Below are 7,153 nucleotides of genomic sequence, written 5' to 3' on the forward strand. Positions count from 1 at the left end.
GGCCAGGAGACTGGAATCCCCTCAGGAGCACATCAGGGCAGGGTGAAGCACAGTGGGCAGGTGCTGTGTTTGTGTCAGAGGGAGTTTGCTCTGCTCCTGCCTGGGCTATACACCCTCTGGAGATACAGGAGTTAGTCTCTAGGGGCTGCCAAGCTGCTTCCTCCCCCAGCACTGAGTTCCCTTTTCCTCCCCTCCCCCCAAACATCTGGCTGTGTTAGTTTCCATAGCTCACAGAGCAGGTCAAATGCTGCCAAGAAACAATCAGTGGAGAAAAGAGGCCATGGGAAGTGTCAACAGATGCCAAACAATGTCTGCCACCAGCTCTGGTCTCGGAGCTTTTCTCACTCTCTCCAGCCTTGGCTGGGATAGTAACCTTAGGTGCCCCAGTATAGACAGCTGTCTGCTCCAGCAGCTGTTGATTAGATCAGCACCATGTCCCTTAAACTGGCTCTCAGGAAGGTTTGATGACATGGCACTGCAAATGGTAATGGCAGATGGTGGCCCATCAGTCTAGGGTTCCCAGCACAGCTAGCACTGGAGTTAGTAACAATGGGAAATCATTAGAAAAGGTCCCTAGTGCAAACAAGACATCTGTATGTGTGTGTGTGTGCGTGCGCGTGTATGTGTGTGTGTTCCTCTTTCTCTCTTTCAGGCTGTGCGGTTTCCTTGTTTTGTTCTCGCTCTTGCTTGTGGCTGTGTTTTTGATCTGGAGGCAGCTTGCTTCTTAAGAGATGGCGCAGGCCGCCAGTCCTCTGCAGAAAGATTTCCACCCCCAGCCCCTCCCCAAGCACTGGGTTTCCCCCACTCCTGGCTATTTTGTCCCAGAGCAGGATCCGAAGCATCCTACAACTTCTCATTTCTAAACTTCACTTCAGTTTGATTTGAATTTGGGGCTCAGAATGTTTAGCTCCTTCGTCAGACTAATCTCTTGTTATCTCTCTCAAATGATCTAGAAAGCTAAAGTAGGGGCTTGTCTACACTTAAAACATTGCAGCAGCACAGCTGTAGCTGCACTACTGTAGTGCTACAGTGAAAAAATGACCCATGTCAATAGGAGGGCTTCTCCTACCTGCGTAGAAAATCCACCTTCCTGAGAGGCGGTAGCTAGGTCAACAGGAGAATTCTCCAATCAACCTAGTGCTGTCTACACTGGGGGTTAGGTCAGATTAACTGCGTTACTCAGGGGTGTGGATTTTTCTGATATTGACCTAATTTCCTCGTGTAGACTAGGCTTTAAGCTGAGTAGGCCAGGAAGAAGCTGTGTTATTAAATGATAAATGCTTTGAAACTTTCTTTCCATTATAAAAGCAACAAATGGGTATGAATGTAACAATGGGTAAGGGCAGTGTAAGAGGAAGAGCAAGACGAAGGAGTCTGACAGAGCCAGAGAGCAAAGAGAGACGGGATTCAAGCATTTTCAGCATGTCCCCATTATCTGTGGGCCTGAGGGCCCAGTTCTCACACAGACACAAGCTACAGGTGCTGACCCTGCTTTGATCTCCCATCACGATGCCTCTGATTGCCACTCCACCACTGAGATGAGTTGTTACCCCGCAGAGCTGCTCTGACTTGAATGTCCTCAGGGCCAGGACTGAGTGGGCTATGGAGACTGAAGCTCCCATTCAGCCAGAGATGGGATCCCCCAGGAGAGGGTCAGGTATACTGCTGAAGGGTGCTGTGCATCTATGTGTGGCAGGGGGAGCTCTCTCTGCCTTTGGCAGGCTGGGGTTACACAGAAGGGATGCTAAATAAGTCCCTCAGGTCAGTGCCAAATTCCCTCCAAACAATTAAAAAATATACATCAAATTGCAGCTATAAAAAGTCCATGAAATCTGAGCTGGAGAAGCCCCTCCAAATCCCATCTCTTTACCCCACTTGGGGCCAAGAGCCTGTCCCACCTCTGCTCCCCCCATCAGTTCTCTAGGGCTTCTAACCCCCAATGTCCTGAGTATTGGAGTCTAGGCCCTTCCTTTGGGGACATGGCTCCCCAGGTTCACAAACACTTCAGCCTGGGGATGGCTCCTGTGTGACTTTCTCTTGGCTCAGACTCAGTCCTTTCTCCTGAATGTTATCCTTTCTTGGCTCCCTAAATAATCCCCCAGCCCCAGTTTACATTCCTGCCCACTTGCAAACTATGAATACTGAGCTGAAGATATTTGAAGCCAGAGTAAGTAATCGGATATTGCCCTTGTGAAGTACTCTCCAATGACAGACCCGGCCATCCATTCCCACAGTGATGAGTGCATGGTAGAGACAGATGGATTATTAGACAGACAGCTATGATACCTACAGTAATAAAGAGATTGATGTTCTAAAAAAGATCTAAGAAACATACTAGCTGTGGCCAGTGCACAAGGCGGTTTCCATTTGACATTTTCTGGGATTTTGGCATTTATGAACATGAGCTCCCAGTGTGATGCTGTTGCAAAAAGGGCTAATGGGATTTTTGGATGCATAAAGAAGGGAATAGTCCGTAGGAGCAGGGAGGTGATTCCACCTGTGTATATGGCAATGGTGAGACCGATACTGAAATATGGCATCCAGTGCTCATGTCAATATTTCTGAAAGGATGTTGAAAAATTGGAGAGTGTGCAGAGAAGAGCTACATAAAGTTATTCAAGGTCTGAAAAATCTGCCTTACAGTGAGAGACATAAGGATCTCAATCTATTTAGCTTATCAAAGAGGCAACTTGAACTCAATCTATAACTACCTTCTTTGTAGCAGACAAAGGCTTAACAAGACCCAGTGGCTGGAAGCTCAAGTGAGAAAAATTCAAGCTGGACATAAAATGCAATTTTTTAACAGTCGAACAATTTATCAAAGGATGTGGTAAATTTCCCGTCACTTAGGCATTTTAAATGAAGACTGGGTGTCATTCCAGAAGACCTGTACTAGCTCAACCACAAGTTATTGGATTTGTTGTAGAATCACGGAGACCTTCTATGGCCTGTGTAATACAGGAGGTCAGACTAGATGATCACAATGGTGCCTTCTGGCCTTAAAATTTATGAAATGGACATACAACACACACACACAGAGACATCTGGCCGGGAGCTGCCATCTCATTGTCCTGCACTTTGGTCTGATGATAAAATTCCCCTCCTTGGAGGGTGTTTGGGGATGATGACAACAGGTGGCTGGTAACAGGGTGAACCACTGCCCCCTTCCCCCCCCCAACCACACACATGCTGCCCTTACTGCCCACTGCAGTATGGAAAAGAGTTCAGGTGTACTGTCGTGAGTGAGGGGGAAGTCAATGTCAGGGTCTTGTAGAGGGCTCATCTTGGGACCTCCCAGTGTATCTGGGTTTTACTAGACATCTTGGTCAATATGGGTTGAGTATGTATCTCTCCCTCCCTCTCTCACTATGTCTTCATCTTTTGCTTTCTTTCTTTTCCCCCATGTCCGGGTGTCCTTAACCCTCCAACTGGCAGAAGCTGAGAGTGGACGGCGGGGGATAGATCACTTGATGATTTCCCTGTTCTGTTCATTCCCTCTGAAGTATCTGGCACGGGTCACCATCAGAGACAGGATACTGGTCTAGGTGGACCATTGGTCTGACCCAATATGGTTTTTCTTTCTTTCTTTCTTTCTACCGTTTTGCATAACCAAATTTCTCAGACCATCTCTTAGTGACCCACAATCCTATCCAACCTAATTCTGAATCTATGTGGACACTGTCGCGTCAAAAGTTAGACTCAGATATTCATGCTATATTGGGTAGAGAGACAGAAAAGGGAGCAGAGGAACAGCAGAAACCTCGGGTGAAAAAAGGAGTAGAAAGAGGGAGAGGTATTGTACTACTGTGAGTGCTGTCTTAACAAAACCAGAAAAATAAAATGAACTCAATAGCTATATAAAAAGAAAGTTCTAGAAACATAAATGGAGTAAAGAGAGATGGATCCAGTGAAAAAACAGGGTGAAAATCAAAGCAAAGACATGTATAAATACAGAGGGAAAAGAACAGAAAGGGAAAGAGAAAACTTCTAATGAACGAATGACTCCATTGTAGATTCTGGCTGCAGTAACACCATGCTTTGTGCCAGCCGAGATCTTGGGCAGCTCCTGCGCCACTACCCCAGAGCCTGGGCAGTTTTTTCAGGAGAAAATATTTTTTGCTAAAAATAAATGTTTCACCTTTGGTGAACAGGGCAAACAGTTCAGTTCTAAATGCTTTTGCCAGCCTAGAAAATAGCCCATAAGAGTGGCAAAAGCAGCACTTGTCCCTGGCCAGTACTGCATGCTCTTTGGGACGTAGAATGTTATCAATAAAATGGGCCAAAAAATAAGAAAAGTACGAAAAATAGATTTCCTTGTTCTGGTCACATTGAAAGAAAGAATGATCAATATTTAGTAAAATATTTTCCTTACCACTTTTTCTCTCTTTCTCTTTGTCTGCCTCTCTCGCGTGCTGTGTTCGTCAGCAGGTGTACATGATCTAAGAGAAACAACAACTGACACAGCAGAGAAAAATGATGATTTTCAGAAAGCTGCTCAGATGTTGGCCTTTCTGTCTCCTCCTCTCATACAACAGTTCCAACAAGGGCTTGATGACGGTTCAAGTTCTTCTCAGGGTCCATGCACTTCCTTCTTATTTGAATGGTGATTTCCCTTAAGCATTTCAACACAATTCTTGATATCAAGGGAAATGTTGACTATAGAAGGGGGTTATTTAATACAGTGCTTGTCTTATGCGGAAGTGACTATGCAAAGCTGCAAGGGCCTGCTGGCTGTACATGCATGTATAGGATGCCATAACTGGGCAGGGGCTTTGAAAGGTCAGTGAGTGGAAACCTGCATGGTTTCAGGGTGTGCGTGTGCGTTTATGGGGTTGTGTGGCAGCAGACCCAGGGGATTCTCTGTGGGTTTGTAGATTTGGAATATGTCAAGGTTAAGTCGGGGTTAATAATCACAACCGCTGTTCCTGATCTATACAAACCCTGTGTCCTCCCCACCGCCCCCCCGAAGAGTGAGTACAGCCTGGGCAGCGGCAGGGCAAGCTTTCTGCAGCAATTCCCCCATGAACTGTCCCCTACCAATGTGCCCCCACCTAGACACAGGAAACCCTAGGGGCTGAGGACACTCCATGGCCCATTCATAAGGCTACAAGTTGGTCACAGAGGTCACAGATTCTGTGACTTTACGTGGCCTCTGTGACTTCAGCTCCATGCAGCGGGGATCGAGCTGTCAGCCCCGGCCGGTGGGGCTCGGGCTTCAGCCCTGAGCAGCGGGGATTGGGCTTCCATGATTTATTGTTTATTGCCCATATTCTGCCCACGACTTTTACTAAAAATACCTTTGACAAAATCTTAGCCTCCTTGGCTTCACTTGTGATGCTGCTAAAGAGGAAACCAATTACTGCCCTGTAGGAGGGTGGACACCTGCTCCTGCCTGGAAGGACCTGAGATAGCCCAAGGAGCAGGCAGCGTGAAGGCTGAGCTGATCCGGAGAAGTGGCTGCAGCTGGGGCCACGCCCCAAACAGACTCAGCTGGCCTGTATAAAAAGGCTGGGAGCCAGGCACTCAAGAGTCTCTCTCTGTGTTCAGGGAGAGAAGGGCTTGGCTGCAGGGAGCTAGACACAGGGTACCTGTAATGGAGCAGGGCTGGGGAAAGGCTGAGGAGCAGGGGAGCTCCAGCCTGGAAAGCCCCAGGCTGCAGCCTAGTATTAGGCCAAGGGGTACTGGGGGTTGCAGAGGGCAGCCCAGGGCTAGTCCAAGGCAGCAGGTCCAAACCCCCCTTGCCAGTGATGAGTGGCCTATACTGCAGTCTGCCCCAGGGAGTGGGGGCTAGTTGGTGACTGGCAGTGGCCTAGTGCTGAGGCAAGGTGGGGATAGTGGGTGGAGGTTCCCCTGGGAGGGGAGACCCAGATCTGTGGGGTACTGCCAGGGGGCAGCATCCCAGTAATAGGGGCACCGGGTCCTGGGAGGGACATGGGCACCAGAAGAGGACAGGCGGATCACCGGCCTGCAGAGGGCACTCCGGAGGCTGGATTGAGCTGATTCCCCGGAGTAACCAGCAGGAGGTGCTGCAGGGGTGAGTCGGCTCCTCTACATGCCCATTCTGTTGGTAGGCACAGTTCCTGTCCGATCAGCTAGGAACTGGGCTGAGAAACCACAAACTCATTTCACATAGGTACTGAACAGCTGTCAGATGGAAATTATTTTTGGTCACTAGGCCTAAAGGTTTGGGATTAGGGGTGAGCAGGCAGAAGAGGATCCTGAGCAGGAGGGGAGGTAAATCTCTAGGGGGCATGGCTGGGATTAGGGGTGAGCAAGGAGAAGAGGGGTACACGGCATGTATCAATGCCCTCAGGATGCTAAGGTAGATAAGAGTCGCTGCTGCTGCTGAATTTCAGCAATTTCCCGGGGGGGGGCTTTTGTGGTTTCCCACCCACACTCTTGTTGGTCTCTTTCTCTGAATCTCAGCCTCAGCCAACAGAGCGGAAACCCACTGAGCCCCCAGACATAGCTGAGATTTCATCTCTCTGCCACCTACTCCATCTCCTCCACACAACCACTTGTCCCCCATCTCAGGGGGCAACAGAGCCAGGTTTTGGGTGCTTCTGGAGGAGTGGGGACAGCAAGTTACAGTGGTGAAGTTCATCATGTCACCCACAGCATGTCGCAGAACCATGTCTGAAATACAGTGTGTGGTGTGCCACTGCTAGGCTGATGCACTGGGGACAGTACTGAGAGGGTCCAATATGCAGCAGCTCATGTGCTCACTAATACAGGTTTCTGGACAAATAAAGCTGTTCACAAACAGGGAAAGAGTTGTATGCACAGGAGACAGAATAGTCACAGCAGCTGGATCAAGCCTATGGAACTCACTGTTGGATGAAACAAGATACACTGCGGGGGGGGGGGGGGAAGGTAGGTGGGGAAGCTGGGGGGAGGCGGACAGACCTAGACAGATTAAAAGGGAAGAGCCCCTACTGAGTCACCCACACCACTCCCAGCAGCACAACACCCTCCAGCTCTGTGCAGGGGCATTGAGATCAGTGACCTAGGGGTACTGTGGTGAGGTGAGTCAGTAGGGAGCTTTTCCTCAGCTATTCATTTGACAGGGTTTTCCTAGGAAGTCTTCTATACAGATACTGACCAGACCCTATTCAGCACGTGAGAACCCATGGGATTGGGCTCACAGCCCAGG

This window comes from Emys orbicularis, chromosome 1 (genome assembly GCF_028017835.1).
Source record: "Emys orbicularis isolate rEmyOrb1 chromosome 1, rEmyOrb1.hap1, whole genome shotgun sequence".
Classification (NCBI taxonomy): domain Eukaryota; kingdom Metazoa; phylum Chordata; order Testudines; family Emydidae; genus Emys; species Emys orbicularis.